This window comes from Hoplias malabaricus, unplaced genomic scaffold, assembly GCF_029633855.1.
Source record: "Hoplias malabaricus isolate fHopMal1 unplaced genomic scaffold, fHopMal1.hap1 scaffold_172, whole genome shotgun sequence".
Classification (NCBI taxonomy): domain Eukaryota; kingdom Metazoa; phylum Chordata; class Actinopteri; order Characiformes; family Erythrinidae; genus Hoplias; species Hoplias malabaricus.
Window position 1 is genome coordinate 42,199 of NW_027100971.1, and position 24,559 is coordinate 66,757.

Below are 24,559 nucleotides of genomic sequence, written 5' to 3' on the forward strand. Positions count from 1 at the left end.
CAGCATGGATCTCTCTCTACTTTCACATTGTAGTCCAACCATTATAAAAACCTGTGGAACTGGCCTAAGACAGAGTGACCTATCACCAACCTAAATCTTCATTGGAGATAAGGTCATTAAAAGGTACACTATAGTGCTAAAAGTATTCAGTCATCCTTTCAAAATCATTGAATTTGGGTGTTCCAATCACTTCCATAGCAACAGATGTATAAAACCAAGCAAGTACATACAGACTGCTTCTACAAACATTTGTGAAAGAATGATTCAGTCTCAGGAGCTCAGTGGTGTTATAAATAGGAAGCAATTGGGAATGACAGCAACTCAACCACAAAGTGGCAGGCCACTATAAAAGACAGAGCAGCGGATGTTGAGGTGCATATTGCACAGACGTCTCTAACTTTCTGCAGAGTCAATGGCTACAGACCTCCAAACTTCATGTGGCCTTCAGATTAGCTCAAAAACACAGAGCGGAGTGACCCAACACCTTTCAGTAGAGTTAGTTTAAGAGCTGCACAAAGAGAATGGTCCGCAGCCTGCTGTGAAGACAGTGATGTAGAATGAGAGGTGTAGGGTAACGAAATGAATGTGCTTTAATTTCTAAAAAGAAATTAGATTTTCTGGGTCTTTAATACTAGAATTTAGACTGGTCACTTTCAGAGACATCTTCACTTCCCAGCCCAGATTGGAATCTGAGATAGCACCCAGAGGGTAATAAAACCACTACAGGCCCTGTTTATGAACCTAGGTCTCTAAAAGTGTCAAGAAATTTTTGGTGATGGCAGAGTCACTTCAAAGATCAACTTTTCAAACCATGGAATTAAACTTTAATTCCCATTGGTTTAAAAACCAAACGACTGTGTAAATTAATTCCAGTTGGACGATCAAAAATGGAATTAAAATCATGCCTTTAAAATGACTTTTCGTATGAAGTCTTACTGAGGAACTATCAAGGTTGTCATACACTTTTTGTGTGTTGTTTGGTTTCAAAATGATGTAAAACATGGTTTTGTCTGAATTATATATTTTATATTGCATGAGCATGATGCAGACATGTTGGATACTCATTCAACAGAAAGAGATTACAGAAGTCTTTATCTTGTCAAATGTCATATGTGATGTCACTACTTCAGGGAGGCAAGAGATGCTCCAATCCTCAATCCCTGAGGACCAATCAGGCCTTCAAGGTGGGGCTCCTGAAACCTGGTTTAAAAACCATTGGCACTGAAACTTTTCAGGTGAAATGTTCTTCAGGTGGAGTTCAATTGAGTTTTCAGTCAGTTCAGATTGAAAAACAGAAGAGACAAACAGAACAGGGAAGCAAGAGAAAAGAAAATGGGAAATTAGGAACAAGAGAAGTTTCCCTTGTGAAAATTGGACTACCATTTTGGAAGTTCTGCCCTGCAGATATGAAGTTATAGGGAAGAATCTACTTCATTTAAGTTTAGAGCCGTTGACTCAAGGCAATAGGAAATCAGGCGAAGTTTTATTTCATTTCAGTTAGCTAAATTAGAAAGCTATAGTTTAATCCAGCAAAGCTTGACGCAATGTCTGGGGCATGAAAGAGACCTCAGGCCTCTGATCCTCGAAGCAGTGGAACATAAGCTTCATGATTGTGATGAAGAAGGCCATATGGGCCTTCAAAATGATCACCTTCTGAGGTAGCGTCTCTGATCAAAGGCACAGGAGAGACATGCATGGACGTGGCTCTCACAAGGAAGCAGACCCTGCGAAGGAGAATCCCCACATGCTCCCTCAGAATGCCACCAGCTTCGATTGAGTGGTCGCCGTGTCCAAGGCTGTGTCTCTGACCAAAAGCCCAATGAAAGAAGAGGTGCAATGCTACCAAGCCTGTGTCTGAGGCAAGCTCCAGAAAGCCTGGTGTCTTTGAAGTATTCTGCTGGTATCATCTGGTATCGCCACTAAAGGGACATGTGAGGTCATTGGTTAAATTATTTCATAGCTCAGGAGATTGGTGCTGAATGCTTTGCTGGGATAAACTATAGCCTTTTTTTTAGAATTGAGGGTAATATTCATTGAGAAATTCTCCTCATATATCAATCTCCCTCCTCCCACATGTAGCGCTGTTGTCGAATGTCATTATATGAATGTATAATCAATATTCCTTATTTGATATTACATTTAATAAACTAGAAGTATGATAAAACAAGTTATTGGTTATTTGTTTGTGTGTGCACGTTTCCTGCATGAAATTACTTTCTGATCAGATTCAATTTCAAAGCCAAGAACTTTCAGCGGGTCAATGAGCAAAATAATTCATTAATAATAATTAATTCTAGCTAATTCTGCTATATTATGTGTAATGTCACTTAACATGATGGCCTACTTGTCCAAGCTGAAACTGGAGAGATAAAGACACTACATATTACTTAATGGCTCCCAACTGTGGAGCTTAACAAAGTGAATTAAATAATTAATTATTAACTACATAATAATTAATCACCACTGACTCCGCTACACAGGAGACTGTCTCGCTGTGGACAGTTGCACTCTGGTAGAGTCAGAGTAGTTCTGACATTTCACCTCCATTTGTCTGAGCTGCATGTATGTCTGGGTTTATTTAGACGTGCTAATGATGCTAAGTTTAACAGCAGGGCAGAAAGATGGAGTGAGAGATAAGAGCAGGAGAGAAGTTAGAGGAAATGCGAGTGGTTAGGCAGTGACAACAGCACAAATACAACAAAATACAGAACAATAAAGAGGACCCTCTCACACAGAGTATGTGGACGTTCATACTTCTCCTGTGTGGCTTGTCTCAAGGTAAGTTTCCTACTGGATTTCATGTATCACTACTTTTCATTTATTACCACTACTGTAACTACTACTTCTGATTTACCACTACTACTAAAACCTGTTTACTACAACTGCTACTGCTATTAATACTGATTTACTACTAGTAGTACTACTAGAAGTAGTAGTCATGTACCACTGTTACTGCTACTGCTGCTTATTTATCACTACAGTGGACAGTAGTGCATCTATACAGACTGAAGTGTAGAAGTGCACTGGTGCACAGACAGTGAGCTGTAAATATGTGTGGTGTTCTCAGATGTTGTTAGTTTGTGTGTTCAGTAAACTATACACTAGCATTGTTCAATCTTAATTTCAATATATAGCAACTTAATTTATTTCTAGTGATTTTTATTAAAATTAAAATTATCTTAATTTTTATTTCTTTGATTTATTTTAGTTAATCAAATCAAATGTATTTGTATAGCTTTTTTTGTCACAAAGCAGCTTCACATTCTAGTAAAGACAACGTTTTAACATTAAATTAAAAAAAAAAAAAAAAAAAAAAACCCAGGTGAGCAAACCAGGGGCGAGAGTGGCAAGGAAAATCTCCTTCAGAGCTAAGGAAGAATCTACCTACAAATTACTGACCAAAAGGACCCTACACCATCACATAGGTCAGTAGTAGTAGTAGTGGAATAAATCAGAATATAAAAATGAAGTAATCAATGTTCAGTCCAGGGTACATTATTAAAGACAGTATTTAGTGTAGTTACATGATTTTAAATATCAGGAGATTACTTTCAGAAACTGTGACTTTGCCCTCAGAGGTACATACATTTTATTGCTAAAAGTATTCTCATGTTTGCCTTCACACACATATGAACTTGAGTGACATTCCATTATTAATCAACAGGGTTTAATATGAGGGTGGCCCACCCTTTGCTGCTATAACTCTTCAGGGAAGGCTTTCCAGAAGGTTTAGGAGTGTGTTTATTCTTCCAGAAGCACATTTGTGAGGTCAGACACAGACATAGAATGAGGCCTGGCTCACAGTCTCTACACTTATGCATCCCAAAGGTGTTTAATCGGGTTGAGGTCAAGACTCTGTGCACGCTTGGTAGTTGATTAGCTATGGGGGGTTTATGTAGCACTCAGTGATAGGCTCATGTTTATTGCTGTGTACTTGTATTTTTCTTTTACAGCTGGAGTCAATGCTGTTAGAACTGTAACTGGACTCAGAGGACACTCAGTTCAGATTCACTGTCCCTATGACTCTGGATATGAATCCAACACAAAGTATCTCTGCAGAGGGGAATGTTCTACTTTAGTCTGGAGTACTAAAGACATTCCTGTTGACTCTGGATCTGTTAAAGATCAGAGATTCTCTCTGAAAGACGACACAATGAACAGAGTCTTCATCATCACCATCACTGACCTGAGAACAGAGGATGCAGTAAAGTACTGGTGTGCAATAAAGAGAGCTAAAACTTTACTTGATATCTACACTGGGATTCAGTTACAGGTTGAAGAGGGTGAGAGGATTGTGATTTACAATTTTTAAAAATACCAGCATATTTTGACCCCAATCCAATGATTTGTTTTGTTGATGTGGAATGTATTTCTTCAATAAACACAACCTTTGCACAGGTTTAGGGGAATTCTCGATAAAGGCGTAGGCAGACAGTGAGTGTACTGATTTTATGAATAGGACATGGATCAGTTGGAGGATGGTGTAGTGAGGTATGTTTAGCAGATCTAATAGATTAACTTGGATAAACAACAAAATATAAATTATCCAGCAGTGTTGTAAACCTCTGATTCTGAATTTTTATAGTGCAGCAGTGAGGCAATGATTATTTAAAGCTAAAGGTGAAATTTCTATATATTGCTTCTAGCTGTTCCCTGGCACAACCACTAGAAGGCAGTATTAGTTTAAGGATAGAGCTATGCCACTGTCAGGAAGGCAGAGAAATTTTCACCTGGCAGAAATATGCTTAGTAAATAGATTAACTCCATCTACACTGTCCTTTATATTTTAGTTGCAAGACGCCATAACGTCCTTCTAAGAAAATACACATAAAACAAACAGTGAAATATTTATCTTCATCAACAGAGCAAGAACAAGCAACAGAAACATTGCCATTAAACACGACTCCACAGCGCACAACAACTACAACTTCCCGAGAATCTACTTCCAAAAAGACATCACCAGGTACAACTTTCTGTCCTCACAGTGTCTCCTGATTTGTTTGTTTGTTTTTGTTAATGTTTAGTGTGTGTGTGTTCTCACTCTGTATTTTGCAGAGCTACTGGAGGACAGATGCACTCATGTGGACTGGTCACCACCAGGCGGCGCTGCTTATGAAACTGATCCATCCAGGGAGATTTTACAATGCTTCTGCGTCTGACATGTCTTCTATTGTGTTCCCTGTTCCCTTGGGAGGGGGTGTTAATATACACAGTGTAGGATTTCTAGGATTAGCAAGGTTCAATAGGAACAGAGCTGACTGAGATTTCTATAGGACAGTTTATAATTGATCTACATTATTTTACTCCAACACATTTTTAATATAAAATTTCAGAGGGTGATTCCTCACCATTTGCTGCTTTTTGGTCTGTTTGAATGCTGGAAACAGCTCCAGTGTTGTGTGGAACCCTGAATTTGGAAAATGGCAATAAAATAAAAACCAAAACACTTTACCAGTCAATAAGCAACATGTGGCATACATGCTAATGCATAGAACAGTGGAAGGCAAATTAACCAGTTGAGGACATTCACCATCAGCCAGTGGTAGTGCACAGAAGAGAAGTGGCTTGAAACAAACCTATCATAAAACAAAAGTACACATGACGCTAGTAAACTACTCTGAACCCTGGGCTAAGATGGAGGCTCAGACACAGATATGCTGTTTATAATAACTCTTATCAGAAGAAAGGTTTGCCTTAGTTATCTCCTGGTGAGGTTTAGTTGGGAAGGCAGGCCAGTGATTGTGCTGTGATTGGCCAGTGATCTGTCCTTTTGTGTGCTAGTTTTCTAAAAATGTTATTTATTTTCCTGTTCTCTCTCTCTGTTCTATGTCATCTGAATATCTGAATATTATCTCACAATCTTAACATGACTCTATATACAGAACACCCGAATGTGCAAGCACACCATCACCACCACCCCCCCCCCCCACACACACACACACACACATATCTATCTGAGTTGTGGGGAGATTACATAGACTTCCATTCATTCTGTGGAGACATACCATTGAGTTTTCCATAAGTACTATTAGCTTAACGCTAACCTTAAAACATATCCTCATTTTAAAATGTAATGACTTATATAATAGGGACCTATGGCGTCGCATCAATGTCAACATGTGGCTCTTTTGGCCTGAGGCCTAGTGTCAGAATTTTAAAAGTACAAAGTGCCACAAAAGTACAGAAATGAAAGCAATCGCCCTATTATATTGTGAAACACCCACCCACCCACTGTTATACTGGGAAACACCCCACAAAATAATAGTGATCGAGTTAGGCCATGGTTCCCCCAAAAATTGGATCACCATCTTTTATATGGGTGTTTCCATATGTTTAACCTAATACCAGGTCGTGCCGCCTTGAGCTGTAACAACTGCAGACAAATGCTAGCAATAAATTCTAATGAGTGTTTTTCATTGCTGTGGAGTGTATATTGCTGAAGACCTGCCACAGCATCTGAGTGGGATTTCACTTAGGACTTTGACTCAGTCACTGTCCTCCTCCAAAAGGAGAAAATGCTGAAACTGACAAAGAGGGAAACACTAGATTAACAAAACACAAGTGTAAGAGCAGACTACCGTCAATGCTGAGCTCTAGGAACAGAGCAGAGTGTCAGTACAATTTGTGTAACTGCTGAAGTAAGAGAAGGGCCTTCATTTCTATTAGTCTAACTGTTCACATTTCTGAGTTGGTGCAGGGTGATGACGCTGTCCAGAGTAGAGAGATGTGGAGAGATAAAGGTATTAAAGAGAGTGAACTGTGAGAGGAAACGCTAGTGGTTGGAAACTCTTATGACCACTTAAGCAGTGACGACAGCAGAAACAAAAGCGGCAAAAGACAGAAGAAACAGGTTTTGACAGCATCCAAACACAACATCCAGCACGTGGACACTCATTCTTCTCATGACCAGCTTATTTCCAGGTGAGTTTTATCATTTCTCATGTACATCTAAAGCTCATTTACTACTAGTACTAATAATATTACTGTTACTCATGGACCATTAGTATAAATGTTAATAAGTTCTTATTCCTATGCATAGTTTTGATATCAACAACTTCAAAAAAGTTGGGTCTGTTGACCACTGTATTGCATCATGACTTCATTTAAAATCACTCTTTAAACTTGTGTGGGGTTGGTGGCTGTGGGTGGGTTGAAGGATTAACGTAATACTATAGAGAAAGAGGTTTCTGCTAAGGTCTAAGAATGTTTTCTCAATTTTTGCAAACCTTAAATTCACATTTACATGCATTTCATCACCATATATTTCATATCAAACTATTCAGCTTGTGAAGGGTTAATGAAAGGCAACACTGAAAAATGAGCACTCATGTACTCTACAATAATTACAGGCTGAAATACAGACCCAGACATCTCCTGGGAACCCTGAGGAGTGACTCTAGGCTTAGCTCTTCCTCTAGGAGCTGTTCCAGTTAAAACTCTACATGGAGGTGTTTGGCTCATGTTTATTGTTGTGCATTGTTTTACTTTTACAGCTGGATTCAATGCTGTTACAACTGTAACTGGACTCAGAGGACACTCAGTTCAAATTCAGTGCCGCTATGACTCTGGATATGAATCATATATAAAGTATCTCTGCAGAGAGGAATGCTCTATATTTACTCTGAGTGCCGAAGACATAATTGTGAAGTCTGGAACTTCCAATAAAGATCAGAAATTCTCTCTAAAAGACGACACAGTGAACAGAGTCTTCAACATCACCATCACTGACCTGAGAACAGAAGATGCAGGAAAGTACTGGTGTGCAATAGAGAGGCTACTGTTTGATTTATACACTGAGATTATATTACAGGTTACAGAGGGTGAGTTTTGAGACTGATTGTATGTATTCAAGATAACCATCATGTTTATAAATGCATGATTTTTTAAATAATGTATTTGTTCAATATGTTAAAAAATGTGCACTGATATAAGTGTAGCAGGATGGAGTTCTGCCATTGGTTTTACCTCCTACACTTCCCAGTCTGAGGATTTTGGGGTGGGACTTTCAAATTAATGAGGGGGGCGGGTCTTCCTTGCGCTATATGTATCGGCAGTGGTGGGTTGCTTGCCAAGGCATTTCCTGTTTCTCTTCCGGCGTCTGATCCCTGTATTGGCAGTGTTTAGCGTTGCTGAAGTTTGTGGCTTGCTCCGTGACGATCGGAAGCCGTTGGCTTGTGCTTGGATTGCCGGTGTCGGCTGGTTGGATTCCGGTGTTTGCATCATAGCGAGGGTATGTTAACGCTAGTTGACCTGTTTTCTTAATGATCAGATTGGGAGATACTAATATTTCTTTTAATCTGGTGGGTGATAGTAGCAACCGTGCTGCATGGTTGGGTCGTTACTGCTGCTGTACTCTCTGATTTTGACCGCAGTGGGGAACGCTGTGCTACTGTCTCTTGGTAGGTATACAGATTATCTTACTTTTAAAAAATTAGATTTTAGTCGAATGTATTGTTTAGTGTTTGTGTTTTTTTAGGTTCCTGAGCCTGGGTGGTCCTGGCTTTTGTCCAGTTCCTGCGGTGCTGCTGCTTTGTCTTGGGTTTTGTTTTGTTTCAAATACTACATTGTTTTGCCTTGGTTTTTAGTTTGTTCTGTTTTAAAGACTACATTGTTTCGTTTTTGTTTTCTGTGATTTCTTTTGTATTTTTTTTATTTGAATTTGTTATCATCGTTACCAGCAAGCGCTCGGTGTGTGTGTGTGTGTTTAATGTGAAGAGTCGTGTTTTTTTTGGAGTGAATTGAGTTTTCTTTTATTATTTTCTACATTTGTGTTCTCTGCTCTTCTTCTGTCTCTCTCTCTCCTGTTTAGACAGGAGCTGTGGGTCACGGCAGGAGGTTATAGGGTTGGTTTGTGGAGTCCCGGTCATTCATCCTGCAGTGTAGAGCACTGGGTGTGTAACCTGTGTGGTGTGATTACATATGGTGGTGGTATAGGGGACTCCCTCTGAGCTCAGTCTCTACCGTGGTAAGCCCAGCCCTGTTCTACTACTTGGTCTTGTCTAGTAATTATTTTACTGCTGATAGTCCTCCCAGTCCTGTTGGTTACATGAAACTGTTTTAAAAACCTATTGTTAATAAATTTGGAAGTGTTGGAAATACGTCTCTGGCCTCTTGGTGTGAATGAACCTGAGTGTCTTTCTTATTTCTTTTTTCTTTCCTCTGGGCCTTAACGCCCCCTTTTTATTTCCTAGGGGTGAAAGTCCCTTAGGTGGCGTAGTCGTGCTACATCATTTTATTGTATATTCCTCCTGACCACTACCACCTCGCCACATCTTGGCGTAGTCGGCAGGATCACACTTTGAGAGCAAGAGACGTACTTCCTTCCTGTTAATTTTGGGTTTGATAAGTATTTAATATATAGTTTTATTTAAGGCAAAGCAGCAGCATTTGTTGAGGAACTGAGAGGAAAGTGTATAAATATATTGTTTTTTTTCTTTCTTGACCTGAGACTTGGTGCAGATTTCCCTAGGTGGGGATGGAGGAGGAGGTGCAGCAGCTTAGGGAACTTGTGTTGCAGCTTAAGGCTGATAATGAGCGGTTACATCAAGAAATGGCTGCTGTTTCCACTGGCTCTAATGCATCTACCCCAGTTGTTTCTGTTGCGGTGAGTGATGTTTTGCCTGCTGTTTCTAGTGCTGTTACTGAGCGTCTGGTGGTAGTTCCTCGTGATCGGAAGTGCCCATCTTTTAATGGTAAGACTGGGATTGGGATAACAGAATGGGTAGAAGAGATACAGGGTTTTATGCGAGCCCGTCACCTCTCTGGGCAAGATCAGGCGTTCTTTATTTTTGATCATTTAGAAGGAGAGGCTAGAGAGGAGATAAAGTATCGTCCTGGTGTAGAGAGGGGAGACCCTGAAAAAGTTCTAGCCATTTTGAAAGAGCTTTACGGCTGTTCTCAGTCTTATGTTACCTTGCAACAGCAGGAAGGAGAAACCTTGCAGGAGTACTCATTGGCTTTAATGGCCTTAATGGAGTCTGTAAAGCAACATGCACCTGAGGGGACTATGAATGTAGGGGTTTTACTTCGAGATCAGTTCGTGGAGCATGTTTTGGATGGTGCTCTTCGTAGGGAGTTGAAACAGTTTGTTCGTCAACGGCCTACTGCTACCCTACTGGAGGTACGAGGGGAAGCCATCCGATGGGAGAGGGAAGGGTTGCCTGGCAGTGCAAGGCGACGTAGTTTATCTCTACCATTGGCCTGTGGTTTACAGTATGGCGTACAAGGAAGTGCCTGCCCAGCCCCATTGGGTGTTGTTCAGTCATCAGAATTGGGGGAGTTAAAGGACATGTTGAAACGTCAGCAAGAGCAGCTTAATCAATTAACTCGAACTGTGCTTTTGTTACAGACCTCCTCTGGACCTAGTTATTCTCCTCGTCAGGGGCGTGTTATTTGCCGGAGATGTCAACAGCCAGGTCATTTTGCTCGTGACTGTGAGGGGGAGCGTGTTTCCCCTTCTCCTAGGGTCTTGCCTCAGAATCTAGCTAGACCTTCTCGTTCCTGCCAGCAGCCGGAAAACTGAAGCCCACTGAGCTGCGGAGCCACGGCTCAGAGGGAGTGTCATCAGGCTCAAGGGCAGGTACGGTGGCTAGGCTAATCTCCTCCTGTCCAGTGATTGATGTTTTAATTGGTGGTGTTACTGTTTCTTGTCTTTTAGACACGGGTTCCATGGTGTCTACGGTAACCGAGAGCTTTTTTTCAAAGCAATTTGAACCCTGGGGTTATGAACGTCTCCAGTCTTGTCAATGGCTACAGCTTCGGTCAGCTAATGGGCTTGATATTCCTTACATAGGGTATTTGGAGCTGGATGTCTTGTTGTGTAATAAGGGATCCTGGTTGTGAAGGATCCTCCTGGTGCTTTGCCGGCAGTCCCTGGTGTCTTGGGGATGAATGTTATTAGCCGGTCCTATCGGGAGCTTTTCGGTTTATATGGTCCCTCTTTCTTCGATGTGCCTTCAGCGGCACATGCTCCGGGCCCAGTTATTGAGGCCTTGCAACAGTGTCATCGGTCTGCGGCCCAAGTTCCTAGGGACCCGATGGGTGCTGTAAGGGTTCGAGGCCCGGGTGCGGTGCGTATACCTGGTGGTGTGATGAAGGTGGTTATTAGCACTTGTCCGGAGCTATCTGGTGGCTTGTCTGCACTCTTTGAGCCTTCAGAGTCTGGGCTGCCCGCTGGTTTGTTGACGTCTCCCTGTCTTGTCCAGGTTGCTCGAGGCACTGTCCATATTCCAATAGTTAATGTAGGGACCACAGAAGTCTTGCTTTATCCCCATACCTGTCTTGGCTTTTTAAGAAGCGCTCAGGTTGTTAGCCTACCGGCTGGGGTTACGGAGGTTAGAGCCGCTGCTGCCACTGTGTCGTCCCAAGTAGTGGATAGCGAAGTGCAGAAGGGGATAGAGGCTTTAGATTTATCGGGTTTGACAGATCTAGAACAGAAGGGGGTTAGATCTCTTTTACAGAGCTATAGCTCAGTTTTTTTCTGCTCATGAGAGTGATCTGGGTTGCACCAACTTCATTGCCCATGAGATTCCCTTGCTAGATAATGTCCCAGTTCGGCAGAGGTATAGACGTATTCCTCCATCAGAGTATGAGTTGGTAAAGGCTCATATTGATCAGCTCCTTGAGGCTCAGGTCGTGAGAGAGAGTAGTAGTAGTCCTTACGCGTCCCCTATCGTCCTGGTTAAAAAAAAGGATGGGAGTCTGCGTATGTGTGTGGACTATCGATTGCTTAATAGTAAGACGCGCAAAGATGCCTTTCCTTTGCCTCGTATCGAGGAGAGCCTGGATGCCCTTTCAGGAGCCCGCTGGTTTTCTACTTTAGATCTGGCCAGTGGGTATAATCAAGTTCCAGTGGCCGAACAAGATAAGTCCAAGACAGCTTTTTGTACCCCCTTTGGCTTATTTGAATGGAATCGAATGCCATTTGGGCTTTGTAATGCTCCAAGCACATTTCAGCGGTTAATGCAAATGATGTTTGGAGATCAGCAGTATCAGTCGTTGCTTCTTTATTTGGATGATATTATTGTTTTCCTCATCTGTTTCCCAGCATCTGCAACGACTGGAAGAGGTTCTCGGGCGTTTGCAAAAAGAGGGTTTAAAAGCCAAGTTGAGTAAATGTGTCTTTTTCCAACAAGAAGTTGGGTATTTGGGGCATGTTATTTCAAGCAAGGGGGTTTCCACTGACCCTGCTAAGATAGAGGCAGTAGCCCAGTGGCAGCGTCCCCGCAGTGTGTCTGAGCTGCGTTCCTTTCTGGGGTTTGCCAGTTATTATTATAGGCGCTTTGTAGAGGGTTTTGCTCAGTTGGCAGGTCCTCTGCATAAATTGGTGGCTGCCCTTGTAGGTACGAAGACTAAAAAAGGTTCTGGACAGGCCCTGGGGTCAGTTTGGACCCCACAGTGCGAACAGAGCTTTGAACTCCTAAAGGCAAAGTTGGTATCTGCTCCGGTCTTGGCATATGCCAATTTTTCGCAGCCCTTCATCCTTGAGATTGACGCCAGTCATAGTGGTCTTGGAGCCGTGCTTTCTCAGGAGCATGAGGGTAGTGTTCGGCCAGTGGCTTACGCTAGTCGGGGCCTTCGCCCCTCAGAGCGAAATATGGACAATTATAGTTCTATGAAGTTGGAATTTCTTGCACTTAAGTGGGCAATGACTGAAAAATTTCGCGAATATCTCTTGGGGCATAAATGCGTGGTCTTCACAGACAATAATCCCCTGAGTTACCTTCAGTCGGCAAAATTGGGAGCCACTGAGCATCGATGGTCGGCACAACTTGCGGCTTTTGATTTCGAAATAAAGTATCGGTCTGGGCGCAGTAATAAGAATGCTGATGCATTGTCCCGCCAGTATCTGTCAGGTCCCCATTTGGCTGAGCATGTTGTTCCAGGTACTTCTGTTCCTACGTCAGTTCAACAGGCCTCACGGGTGGGTCCTGCGGCATTTGTAACTCAGTCAGTGGTCTCTGTTTTTCCAAGTAACTCCTCATTAGACCTTCGGTCCCTGCAAGATGCAGACCCCCTTCTTGGAGAGATTTTGGGGTTTTGGCGGAGACGAGTTTGGCCCTCTCCAGCGGAGCGACGCCAGGTCTCTAGGCCCGCTATGGCACTATTGCGCCAGTGGGATCGGTTGGTGGAACGTGATGGGGTGTTATATCGTCGGGTGTTTCGTTCCGATGGGGGGGGGAGATAATTTCCAACTTATCTTGCCCACAGTTCTTAAACAGGAGACCTTGCAACGCCTGCATCAGGAACATGGCCACCAGGGAATTGAGCGGACCTCAGAATTGGTGAGGCAGCGTTGTTATTGGCCAGGGATGTTTGAGGACATTAAACAGTGGTGTCAAGCGTGCGAGCGGTGTCAAGTTGCAAAAGATTCTGGGCAGGTACCGCATAGTTTTATGGGACATTTGCTAGCATCAAGGCCAAATGAAATCTTAGCTATTGATTTTACGGTGTTGGAACCTTCTCGAAACGGGTTGGACACTGTGCTTGTGATGACGGATGTGTTCAGCAAATATATCGTAGCAGTTCCCACTCGGGATCAGCGAGCTTTGACGGTAGCACAGGTACTGCTGATGGAGTGGTTCTTTAAGTTCGGTGTTCCAAGCTGTATTCATTCTGATCAGGGTAGGAGCTTTGAAAGTGTCCTGATGCAGCAATTATGTCGCCTCTATGGGGTAGAACGGTCTAGGACGACCCCATATCACCCTGCTGGTAATGGGCAGTGTGAGCGCTTTAATAGAACTCTCCATAATCTTTTGCATACGTTGCCATCTTCCCAGAAGCGGGACTGGGCATCAAATTTGCCACAGGTGGTTTTTTGTTATAATACCACCCCCCATCAGGGCACTGGCGAATCTCCCTACTTTTTAATGTTTGGCCAGCAACCTAGGCTTCCCATAGACTTTTTGTTGGGTCGAGTTCTAGAGCCTGTGCCTGGGGAAACCCAGGATTGGGTGGCAGAGCACCAGGCAAGGCTTACGTTGGCATTTGAGGGAGCTCATGAACGGTTGTTAGCAGCTGCTGGTCGTAGGAAGGAGTGGCATGATCGGCAGGTTCGGGATGCACCCTTATAGGAAGGACAGTCGGTTTACCTCCGGGATCTTAGTACTCGGGGGCGGCATAAGATTCAGGACGTTTGGAGTTCTGTAGTATACCGGGTGGTGAGGGCCCCTTCAGGTGACGGGTCTGTCTATGCTATTGCCCCAGTCAATGACTTAAGTAAGGTCAGGCATGTCCATCGGAGAATGTTAAAAGCTTGTGTTCGGACTGAAGCCTTTCCTTCTCCTCCTAGGAATTCTCAGGTTCCTATTTCAGTGGTTCCTGGGGATAGTTCCAGCGAAGAGGATGACATTTGCCTCTTGGTATCTGAGGGTTTACCACCTCATGAATCTGTTTTAAGTAACTCCAGTCCTACAGTTCCCCTGGGGGGAGTATTGGTAGATCAGCGTCCAGAGGAAATAGCTGCACAGGGAAGTTCTCAGTCTCAGGATTCTTTGTTGCGTTTAGATGGTCAATCATGTTCTGGATTGCCATCTTTGCGACGGACTGCTCGTTCCACAGCTGGTCAGCACTCTAATATTCATCATCTCCCCCGCCCAGCTGGTGGTGTAGATGAGGTGGTAGGTGAACCATTAGGTTTTGTATTGAATGCACAGTCTGCCCTGTTTAGACCTTGGTGTTAGTTTTTTTTTTCATCTCGTTCATCGTCGGGTCGACGATGCAAAAAGGGGGCGTGGATTGTAGCAGGATGGAGTTCTGCCATTGGTTTTACCCCCTACACTTCCCAGTCTGAGGATTTTGGGGTGGGACTTTCAAATTAATGAGGGGGGCGGGCCTTCCTTGCGCTATATGTATCGGCAGTGGTGGGTTGCTTGCCAAGGCATTTCCTGTTTCTCTTCCGGCGTCTGATCCCTGTATTGGCAGTGTTTAATGTTGCTGAAGTTTGTGGCTTGCTCCGTGACGATCGGAAACCGTTGGCTTGTGCTTGGATTGCCGGTGTCGGCTGGTTGGATTCCGGTGTCTGCATCATAGCGAGGGTATGTTAACGCTAGTTGACCTGTTTTATTAATGATCAGATTGGGAGATACTAATATTTCTTTTAATCTAGTGGGTGATAGTAGCAACCGTGCTGCATGGTTGGGTCGTTACTGCTGCTGTACTCTCTGATTTTGACCGGAGTGGGGAACGCTGTGCTACTGTCTTCTGGTAGGTATACAAATTATCTTACTTTTAAAAAATTAGATTTTAGTCGATTTGTATTGTTTAGTGTTTGTGTTTTTTTAGGTTCCTGAGCCTGGGTGGTCCTGGCTTTTGTCCAGTTCCTGCGGTGCTGCTGCTTTGTCTTGGGTTTTGTTTTGTTTCAAATACTACATTGTTTTGCCTTGGTTTTGTTTTTAGTTTGTTCTGTTTTAAAGACTACATTGTTTCGTTTTTGTTTTCTGTGATTTCTTTTGTATTTTTTTTTATTTGAATTTGTTATCATCGTTACCAGCAAGCGCTCGGTGTGTGTGTTTTTGATGTGAAGAGTGGTGTTTTTTTTTGGAGTGAATTGAGTTTTCTTTTATTATTTTCTACATTTGTGTTCTCTGCTCTTCTTCTGTCTCTCTCTCTCTCTCTCTCTCTCTCTCTCTCTCTCTCTCTCGTTTAGACAGGAGCTGTGGGTCACGGCAGGAGGTTATAGGGTTGGTTTGTGGAGTCCCGGTCACTCGTCCTGCAGTGTAGAGCACTGGGTGTGTAACCTGTGTGGTGTGATTACATATGGTGGTGGTATAGGGGACTCCCTCTGAGCTCAGTCTCTACCGTGGTAAGCCCAGCCCTGTTCTACTACTTGGTCTTGTCTAGTAATTATTTTACTGCTGATAGTCCTCCCAGTCCTGTTGGTTACATGAAACTGTTTTAAAACCTATTGTTAATAAATTTGTAAGTGTTGGAAATACGTCTCTGGCCTCTTGGTGTGAATGAACCTGAGTGTCTTTCTTATTTCTTTTTTCTTTCCTCTGGGCCTTAACGCCCCCTTTTTATTTCCTAGGGGTGAAAGTCCCTTAGGTGGCGTAGTCGTGCTACATCACTTTATTGTATATTCCTCCTGACCACTACCACCTCGCCACATAAGCAGAAAATAGCCATAATTTAAAGGTCATACTAATTCCTGAATGTGAACTTACATACATCATAAAAAAAACATGGGGTGTCATGGGGCCCCTTTGGCACACAGCTGCACGTTATCACTGGGAGTCTGATTTCTGGTGACGTCATGGCTATAACCAGGTATCCCCAAGGTCATGGCCTGTTCCTCCCACATCAGTCAGTGCAGTGCTGGCTGTAACAGGCACATGTTTGCTAACATCACTGATCTGGGCAGTTAGTGCTTTTCTCCAAAGTGTGTTCAGTCCCAATGATTTACGTTATCAGAGGAAGCTTGTAATATTTACCCTCCCAGTTATAGCACTGATGGTTCAGGGGAGTCCTTAATAAACAGACAATAAGTGTACTGACTTTGTAAGTGGTCAGTGACATAAATATCAGAGTGATATTTCATTATATTTGTTGTATTGTTCAGATGATCCCAGTAAAATAATCATCTCCAAAATTACCCAAGGACTTTTACTGGTATCAAATTGTCAAGTGTTTATCAACATCAACAGAACAAAAAAGAGCAGCAGACACAACAATCACAACCTCGACCACAAACACAGCCGCCCAAGAATCATCTTCCGAGAAGAGATCAACAGGTACAGCACTCAGTTCTCACATTACGGCTCAGTACTTTTTTGTTTTGGTTTAGTGTGTGTTTGTTTGTGTGTGTGTGTGTTCTTACTCTATGCGTTTTGCAGAGCTAATGGAGGACATATGCACTCACATTGATTAGTCACTACCAGGAGGAGCTGCCTATGAAGGGGACCCATCCAGTGAGAGGCTACAATGCAAAGTGTATGATGTGGCTTCTGCTGCATTCCTGGTTATCTGTATGGTGGTGGGGGGGTGTTTCTTATTGGACAGTCCTCCAATAATAGGCTTAAAAGAAATGTAAATTATGTAAATTCAATACAGTTTTTTATTAATTCAGGGTTTCCTCATCATTCCCTAGCTTTCTGGTCTGTTTGACTGTTGAAAAAAGGATTAGTGTTTGTATACAGGTCTTGCTCAGTGAACTAAAAAAAAAAAAGGATCTCATTCTGAAACACTATTCCAACCAGTCAGCAAGTTGTGGTGTTCATGCTTTTTTATAAGTTGGTGTAAGGGTGAAGGGTTTTCATAAAATGGTGGAATCGATCAAATTTAGGGACAAATGTTAATCTGAAAAAAGAGACGGAAAGTTCCAATCTTGAGAAATAAGGGTAGAATGAATTTCTGTCAGTTTAAATAGAAATTTGATTCAGAATTACTTTAAATAGGTATTTTTTTCACTTTCATATTTTGATACATTTTTTTTGTTTGTTTGTTTGTTTCACATCTTTTTTTTTTTTTCAGTTACAGACCTTTTTTTTTTAACTTTCACTTTTAGTTACAGAATTTGGCCCTGATCTAACATGGGAGGGTCATTAGCTGAGGGGGTATGGCATAATGACTGACAGCATAAAAAATAATGCAAAAGACCTTTCTCATTGTTGGCTATGAGAAATATCACAGAGCTCACTCTATTCACAATATTCAGTGTAAAACATTGACTTTAGTGGCAAAGTTCTCTATAGTGAGCTCTTTTAAACAACATTCAACACCAGTCTCACTATAAGAGCGAGAAACTGCCAGATTGTGTAGTTCTCCAGTCACACTTTCCCCCCAGCCCTTTGCTGGCTATGGCATAAGGTCCATCTGGACAAGCTGCTGGCTCTATTGTGCAGATAAATGTTAACTATGGTGAGATATTTTTTGTTCCACCTTTAATGGTATTGCATCTTTCAACACTCAGTTTTAACGCTGGGAAAGGTGCATGTAAAACACTGTGTAAATGCTGTTAATGTAAAGGGGTATACACACAGCAACAGAACCACTTTAAATTAAACCACCATTTATGGTAGAACAGGATATCAGACTAAGAAGCTGGAGAATAAGGGGCAATATTTTTAAGGTTCAGTACCTGCACACTGCAGATTGTCCTCATGGAGCAAATGCCATTGCCAGCAAAGTGCTGTGAAACTAAAGTGTGGCTTGGAACTACACAATCTAGCAATTCTGTCTCTTATACTGTGAATGGTGCCAAATACTGTCTAAAAGAGCTAATTATACAGAACTTAGTCACTAAAGTTAACATTTTACCTTTTATATTATGTTTAGTGAGTGTTCTGTGATATTTCTTATAGTCAACACTGGGGAAGGTCTTCTTTTTTTTTATATGCTGTCAGTCATACCACACCCCTCTCAGCTGATGTCCCTCCTCCCAAAGCAATAATAATACATTTTATTTGTAATGCACTTTACATTTCAAGGAAATCTTAGTGCTACAGGATAATCAAAAGCAATAAAATCCATTAAGAAAAAAGTAAATAAAAACAAGATCAGATAAATAAAAAAAATGAATTAATTAAAATATAGAAATAAAAACCTAAATCCTAGAAAGCCTTTTTGAATAAAAAAAAATATATAGTTTTTTTTTTTTTAAAAAAGACTCCATGCTGTGTTGTGCCCTCAGAGAGTCTGGGAGTGGATTCCAAAGATGTGGGGCAGGGGAGTCTGAAACAGAAAGAAGATCTGAAAGTGGAAAAAGAAATGTGAATTTGAAAATAAGATCTGTAACTATTATTTAAAATAAATTATTTGAACCAAAATTCTATTTAAACAAAATAAAAATCTTTCTGTGCTTAATTTAATTGTGAATACAGTGTTGTAATTTTCAGAGTTCAATCTCAAGACGTGAACTGTCAGTTTCAGTTTTTCATTTCCAGATGAACAAGCCTTTGTCCCTAAATTAGCTCCAAAGAAGGGGGGGGACCAGGCCCCAGCTCTGTACCTCTCCCTATGCCCCGGCTTTGATGCTCCCTCTCTTTCTGTTGCTGCCTCAGCCACGGCCAAGAAATGGCATCTGGCGGCATTTGGAGAGACCTTATAAGTTTCAAAGGAATGAAAAGAGATGACAATATTTCTCTACACCTGCTCCAAAAGTGGGTAATATTGACTTATTTTTTGCTGTTCCAAATGCCATGTTTTCTTTGAGCTCATGCTGGGACCAAATATCTTTTCATCTGAATCTTTGTATATGAACTACATTTTCATCATGGTAACCACCATGTGACTTTCTGTCCTTTACTCTAAAAGCCTAGGTTTGTTTACATTAGAAAAGTGGACCTTTCATCTGTGAATGTGTGAGCAGTTCTGATCAAATCTTATTATTTCTAATATGGGGATTTTACAATGTTATAATTTAATAAACCATGAAATATATCCTTCACTTCATAGTTTATATAATGCTTGCCCAAAATGCAATGTGTGGTAAACATAGCCTGGTGTCAGTTTCTATTTACAGCATCTGCAAGTGTAGCATAATCTCTAGTAATTAACAGTATTTAAATAATATTTAATTAAAATATTAACCCTCTATGGCAACCCTCTATTAACTCTCCAGGTAGGCTCTGGACCCACCGCAACCCTGAACTGGATAAGCGCTGACAGATAATGAATGAATGAATAAATGAAATGCCTGCTTTCTTCTTGAAGCTTATTGTTTGCCTGTTGATAATGATGAAAATGAAGAAAATTATTTTGACAATGCATTGCGTAGCATATAGACTTTACTGCTCTACAGTCACTTGCAAAATGTCTTCAAAAAATAGCTTGAAGTACTCCAGGGGGGACCAGATTCTGGGTAATCAGTAAAGTTCGCACTGTGTTGGGTTCTCCACCGAGGTAAGCACGGAACATCCTTGTCAGATACATAATCAACATTTCTTTTCAGCATTTTTCTGAAGACATGTTGCAAGTCATTGTAGAACAAATCAACTGGAGCAGTTTCTGTGTACTGTATATGTCATTATTTGGGTTGCCAGGCACACGCAAATGCCGGAATTGTGATGCACACCTGTGCTTCACAACCACCAAAAAGTGTGAAGTTCCACACAGAATAGGAATTCACAATTAGCTAAAAAAGAAACATTTTATCAAAAAATATCCCACAAAAAACACACATTCCATCACATGCACGCACCGACACACACAAAATACCTACACTATAGATAGAGTTCCAGTGTTACAAAATTGATGCACAAGTCTTATTTTGTGGTGATTAATAAATCCTTGCTGAAGCTTGTTGTAATATAATATTCTCATGCATGTATCACACGTTTTTACATTGTTTCACATATTAAATGTATTATAGAAATCCTCTGTGTTTTAGTACAACTGTTGCACACTGTTGCCCTGAGGCAACAAAGTAACACTGGCTTGTGGTGTGGGGGGGTATCAAATTTTATGACTGATACATTTTCAGGGACCCCCAATCTTCCAAAAAATAGGCAGTGATATCTTTTTCCTAAAAAATAAAAATTCATGCCATAGAGGGTTAATGTATTTTTTTTATTATATGCAAAAGGTTATATTCCCATTTTTATTTTAAATAATTGATTAAAGTCTGCGTTGATGTTTGTATGGTGTCTGAGTTTTAAATATTTTTTATTAATATCAAGGCAGTCTTAGGATATTTTCTTATGCTGTAGATATTTCACAAATGTTTTTACTTTTTGCAATATATTTTACTTCCATTTTTGTAGTAAAACAAAAATTGAAATGTAATTTCCAACAAGAGCAGCTCGGTAGCGCAGCAGGTAGGTAGTATACCAGTCACACAGCTCCAGGGACCTGGAGATTGTGGGTTTAAGTCCCGGAATGCTCCGGTGACTATCTGTGAAGAGGTTGTTGTGTTCTCCCTGTGTCCATGTGGGTTTCCCCTGGGTACTCCAGTTTCTTCCCATAGTCCAAAAACTGTCGACTCAAAAGTGAAAAGTGTCCATAGGTGTGAATGTGTGTGTTGCCCTGTGAAGGACTGGCGCCCCCTTCAGGGTGTATGCTTGCCTTGCACCGGGTAGACTCTGGACCCGCCACGAGCCTAAACTGGATAACCAGTTACAGATAATGAATTTCCATCTCGACTCGAGGAGACGAGATGGTGGTGGCTGTGATATTGTTCAACGTGGAGATGAAGTGAGAGTGAAGAGGTATAAATAGAGCATTGGAGAGATGACTGAGGTATGGTCTGGCTCCCAAAACAACATCACATTATGACTTCACTTTCAGTCAAAATATGCTCAATAATTGAAGATTTTATTAATTGTCCTGTGGGTGTAATGTGGGATTAAATAGATATTCCCTATATATATATATATATATATATATATATATAAAATGTAACCTCTCTGGTGGGAAAAGAACCTGAGCTGGTGTGCAAGGTTGAGAGGTACCGGCTAAATATAGTTAGGCTCACCTCGACACACGGTATGGGCTCTGGAACCAGTCTTCTTGAGAGGGGCTTTAATGATCTTTCACTCTGGAGTTGCCCAGGGTGAGAGGCGTAAGGCAGGAGTGGGCTTACTCATAGCCCCAGTGGACGAGAGGGTAATTTCCCTGCGTATTCAGGTTGGGGAAAGGGCTCTGATGTTTGTTTGTGCATATGCACCAAACAGCAGTTCAGAGTACCTGGCCTTCTTGGGGACCCTAGAGGGGGTGCTGGAGAGCACTCATTCTGGGGACTCCATTGTTCTGCTGGGGGACTTCAACGCTCACATGGGTAATGGCAGTCAGACCTGGAGAGGCGTGATTGGGAGGAACGGCCCCACTGATCTGAACCCGAGTGGCGTTCAGTGGATTTCTGTGCCCGTCACAGTTTGTCTATTACAAACACCATGTTTGAGCATAAGGGTGTCCTCAAGTACACCTGGCATCAGAATATACTATGCCGCATTTCGACTGCATCCCGGGGGAGGCTGGTGACATTGACTCGGAATGGGCCATGTTCCGGACCTCCATTGTTGAGGCAGCTGAATGGAGCTGTGGCTGCAAGGTTGTCAGTGCCTGTCGGGGTGGCAATCCTCGCACTCGGTGGTGGGAGGCTGTCAAGCTGAAGAAAGAGTCCTATTGAGCCTGCCAAGAAATGACATCTGGAGGCATTTGGAGAGACCTTATAAGTTTCAAAGGAATGAAAAGAGTTGATAATATTTCTCTACACCTGTTCCATAAGTGGGTAATATTGACTTATTTTTTGCTGTTCCAAATGCCATGTTTTCCTTGATCTCATGCTGGGACCAAATATCTTTTCAACTGAATCTTTGTATATGAGCTACATTTTCATCATGGTAACCACCATGTGACTTTCTGTCCTTTACTCTAAAGGCCTAGGTTTGTTTACATTAGAAAAGTGGACCTTTCATCTGTGAATGTGTGAGCAGTTCTGATCAAATATTATTATTTCTAATATGGGGATTTTACAATGTTACAATTATATAAACCATGAAATATACCCTTCACTTCATAGTTTGCCCAATATGCAATGTGTGGTAAACATAGCCTTGTGTCAGTTTCTATTTACAGCATCTACAAGTGTAGCATAATCTCCAGTGATTAACAGTATTTAAATATCATTTTATTTAAATACTAACCCTCTATGGCATGGTTTGAGGGTGGAGCAACCTTAGGCGGTCTTAGGATATTTTCTAATGCTGTAGATATTTCACAAACTTTTTTCCCTTGTGCAATATATTTTACTTCCATTTTTGTAGTAAATTAAAAATTAAAATTTAATTTCCAACAAGAGCTTGTCCGATACAAACACCATGTTCGAGCATAAGGGTGTCCACAAGTACACCTGGCATCAGAATACCCTACGCCGTATTTCGATGATCGACTTTATAGTCGGCCTGCGGCCATATGTTCTGGACACTCGGGTGAAGAGAGGTGCTGAGCTGTCAACTGATCACCACCTGGTGGTGAGTTGGATCAGATGGCGGGGGAGGATGCCGGACAGACCTGGCAGGCCTAAACGTGTGCGGAGGATTTGCTGGGAACATTTGGCAGAGGAACCTGTCAGAAAGATCTTCAACTCCCACATCCGGCAGAGCTTCGACTGCATCCCGGGGGAGGCTGGTGACATTTAGCCATGTTCCGGACCTCCATTGTGGTGGCGGCTGAACGGAGCTGTGGCTGCAAAGTTGTCGGTGCCTGTCGGGGTGGCAATCCCCACACTTGGTGTTGAACACCCCGGGTGAGGGAGGCTGTCAAGCTGAAGAAAGAGTCCTATTGAGCCTGGTTGGCCTGGGGGACTCCGGAGGCAGCTGACGGGTACTGAAGAGTCTAGCGATTCGTGGCTTTGGCTGTCGCTAAGGCAAAAACTCGGGTGTGGGAGGAGTTCGGTGAGGACATGGAAAACGACTTTCGGTCGGCTCCGAGAACTTTCTGGCAAACCATCAGGCGACTCAGGAGGGGAAAGCAGTTTTCCACCAACACTGTATATGGTGGGGGTGGGGAATTGTTGACCTCGACTGGGGCCGTCATTAGGTGGAAGAAATACTTAGAGGATCTTCTCAATTCCACCAGCACATCTTCCACAGAGGAAGTAGAGTTTGGGGACCCCGGGGAGGGCTCGTCTATCACTGGGGCTGAGGTGCCTGAAGTGGTAGGAAAACCCCTTGGTGGTAGGGCCCCGAGGGTGGATGAAGTTCGCCCCGGGTTCCTCGAGGCTCTGGAGGTTGTGGGCTGTCCTGGCTGACACATCTTTGCAACATTGCGTGGACATCGGGAGCAGTGCCTCTGGACTGGCAGACTGGGGTGGTAGTTCCCCTTTTTAAGAAGGGGGATCGGAGGGTGTGTTCCAACCAGAGTCGATTGCTCTAAGCCTGCAAGGGAAGCTCAGCTTCCCCTAAAATGTCAAAAAATAAGTGATCAAATATATACTGTTGTGTGTACATGTCATTGAATAAATATGCACTACGCGCTCAACTTTTGTTCAGAATCAGCTTCTTATCACTGGTAAAGACGTGGCTTTCCCGCAGTTTCACAGTGCTTTAAACAGCGTCCACAGAGTTCAATAGCGAAGCAGCGAAATGGGTCTATGGGGCAGTGACAGCAAAATGAGCGAATCAGCGATCCTTTGGTGTAGAGATCCGTGGGCGCATTACATTTTCATTCTGTTCTGAGTTGAATCCTTTTAGTGGCATTTTCTCTGTTAAAAACGACTAGCGACAAATCAAGCTTCTATTTCAGGTGTGGTTTTTTGTAGCTGCTTGTGTTTGGAGACTGACTTCTATCACTCTTTCTGACTTCTATCGCAGTTTCTGTCCAGCGGGTGCTGCTGAGCCCCTCCACCGTCACAAAGCACTCACAGGCGGACACACTTCACATGAGCCAAGGCCGTTTAAGCAGCCTAGCTCTGCTGGCCATTGAGAGGACACTATTCAAGTCCTTGGAAAAGACGCCTTGTTGGTACGATAGGGTCACGGATCATTTTCTTGAAAAGGAAAAGAGGGTAGAATTTACGTATAAATAAACCGACACATTTTATGATGTAGGCCGAAATTGAGCTTCCGCTCCTTGAAAGACCAGCATCCGCCACTGCTTGTAAGATAGATTCCCCACTCCCACT

At 42.4% G+C, this 24,559-nt stretch overlaps 2 long non-coding RNA genes across 2 annotated transcripts; both read left to right on the forward strand.

Annotated features, from left to right (window-relative positions):
- Positions 1 to 8,105: 8,105 nt before the first annotated feature.
- On the forward strand, positions 8,106 to 8,540 carry LOC136682479 (uncharacterized). Its single transcript, XR_010798658.1, has 3 exons — positions 8,106 to 8,230; positions 8,312 to 8,399; positions 8,477 to 8,540. It is a non-coding gene; the product is annotated as an uncharacterized lncRNA (long non-coding RNA).
- A 6,295-nt stretch (positions 8,541 to 14,835) lies between these two features.
- On the forward strand, positions 14,836 to 15,363 carry LOC136682478 (uncharacterized). The gene is made up of 3 exons (XR_010798657.1): positions 14,836 to 15,035; positions 15,107 to 15,204; positions 15,283 to 15,363. It is a non-coding gene; the product is annotated as an uncharacterized lncRNA (long non-coding RNA).
- Positions 15,364 to 24,559: the final 9,196 nt, after the last annotated feature.